The 2,500-nt window shown below is 42.4% G+C and overlaps 1 protein-coding gene across 2 annotated transcripts in view; it reads left to right on the top strand.

Moving 5' to 3' along the window:
- LOC105911427 (serine/threonine-protein kinase 31) overlaps window positions 1-2,500 on the top strand; it is a 14,206-nt gene that overhangs the window by 7,002 nt on the left and 4,704 nt on the right. The window lies entirely within an intron of this gene.

The raw sequence follows: 2,500 nt of genomic DNA, 5'->3' as shown, positions 1-2,500 counted from the left end.
ACAAATCAAATACACAGTTTCATTTCTGATCCATCAATAAAACGGAGAGTTATCATTTGAACGCGAGTTGCACCTATGCTTCCGTGTATAAAAGTAACTGCAGGGACAATTCTGGCATTCATGAAAGTTCTCATCTGGGATTCGTTTTTAACTTGGACCAGAATTTAAGAACGCTAAATAGCAGTGGTGAATCAGCCAGATTGTTTTTAAGGGCTTAATTTGTGAGAAACCGTTGGTGATTGCGTTCACGTCAATTCTACAGACATCCTCCGATTTAAATAATTATAAAAATAAAAAATATGAGAATATTTTAATCATTAACAATTACGTTTCACATTTAAATGTATGCTTCTAAGAGGCATCGTAATGTTCTAAAAAAGCACTAGGCTACACGAACACTGCAAATATAAGTGAATAAATAAATAAGCATTATGGACACATTCTGCAACAGTAGCCTACCTTCACCTCTGCACTGGTGAAGTTAGGTCTGCGTTTACTCCAGTGGTGCTTGCTTTCTGCTTTGACATGATTTTGATCAGTCTGAAGTTGACTTTGCGTTGCTGTGGAGTCTGTGGATTGTGCACACGTCTCTTCAGTTGCATGCCTCTAAGAACGTTTGTTTCTTACTCATTTTCGCTAGTTTGCGTGCTTGTTTTTTGAGTAACATATCTCGTGACCGAGAAAAGGGTCTTGACGTGTCAAGAGGCACAGGCGAATGTTACATCGGGGAAAATCCGGTTGTTTTTCAAAATAAAACACCTTTCAGACTCTAATAATTAATACAACGGAAATTATATAAATTATTTATTCTTTCTTTGCGGCCCGGTAGGAAATGCCTCACGGACCGGTACCGGGTGGTTGGGGACCACTGCTCTAAAGGATCTGTACCGTCTGCCTGAGGGCAGGAGAGTAAACAGGTGGTGGCCTGGGTGAGAGGAGTCTTTTAAGATGTTATTGGCCCTGCTAAGGTAGCGGGAGTGGGCAATGGATTCCAGGGAGGGCAGTGAGCAGCCAGTGATTTTTTTTGTGCTGTGTTGATGACCCTTTGGAGGGCTCTCTTGTCTGCTGCGGTGCAACCGGAGTACCACGCCGAGATGCAGTAGGTTAGTACACTTTCGATAGTGGTGCGGTAGAAGGCCACCATCAGTTTACACTCCAGGTTGTTTTTCCTGAGTACTCTCAGGAAGTGTAGTCGCTGCTGTGCCTTTTCAGACGATAGTGAAGCTCGCTTCTTTTGCACAACACAACTTTTAAAAGTAAACTTTCCATTCAGAAGCTTTTTATCATCCATTTCGCCGTATCGCGCTCACCATTCACTCAAACCGTAACGTTAGCCTACTACACAGTTTGCGAGGCCAAAAAGAACGTTAATCTTAAAAAAAAAAAAAAAAAAAAAAAAAAACTAAAACTATATAAAAAAAATCGCGTTAATCTCGCGATAAAAAAATTAACGGCGTTAAAATGGGTCTGCGTTAACGCCGTTAATAACGCGTTAAACTGACAGCACTAATATTTATTTTATCATTATTTGATTTTTACTTTTCATGATGACATATTTTGCCTTAACTAATGTCATTTAGCTAAGAAGGGCTACTAAAATTTGATTCAGATTTTTTTCCCTCATATATCGTGATATCATATTGATATCGTCTGGACAGTGGACAATATCGTGATATGAATTTTAGCTCATATCGCCCACTCCTAACACATATATACACACACACACTCACATACATACACACACACAAACACACACACACACACACCAGGACACTTGGCCGTAGACCTACAGGTGTGTGTACATGCATCTCTGGAATTGAGCTGCCTTTGGATATCAGGGGGAATGTGTTTGTGTGTGTGTGTGTGTGTGTGAAGAAGCAAGTGGAGCTCGTGACCGAGAAAAGGGTCTTGACGTGTCAAGAGGCACAGGCGAATGTTACATCGGGGAAAATCCGGTTGTTTTTCAAAATAAAACACCTTTCAGACTCTAATAATTAATACAACGGAAATTATATAAATTATTTATTCTTTCTTTGCGGCCCGGTAGGAAATGCCTCACGGACCGGTACCGGGCCGCGGCCCGGTGGTTGGGGACCACTGCTCTAAAGGATCTGTACCGTCTGCCTGAGGGCAGGAGAGTAAACAGGTGGTGGCCTGGGTGAGAGGAGTCTTTTAAGATGTTATTGGCCCTGCTAAGGTAGCGGGAGTGGGCAATGGATTCCAGGGAGGGCAGTGAGCAGCCAGTGATTTTTTTTGTGCTGTGTTGATGACCCTTTGGAGGGCTCTCTTGTCTGCTGCGGTGCAACCGGAGTACCACGCCGAGATGCAGTAGGTTAGTACACTTTCGATAGTGGTGCGGTAGAAGGCCACCATCAGTTTACACTCCAGGTTGTTTTTCCTGAGTACTCTCAGGAAGTGTAGTCGCTGCTGTGCCTTTTCAGACGATAGTGAAGCTCGCTTCTTTTGCACAACACAACTTTTAAAAGTAAACTTTCCATTC

This window comes from Clupea harengus, chromosome 11, assembly GCF_900700415.2.
Source record: "Clupea harengus chromosome 11, Ch_v2.0.2, whole genome shotgun sequence".
In the NCBI taxonomy this organism is placed as follows: Eukaryota; Metazoa; Chordata; class Actinopteri; order Clupeiformes; family Clupeidae; genus Clupea; species Clupea harengus.
This window is presented reverse-complemented; position numbering and strand designations above follow the sequence as displayed.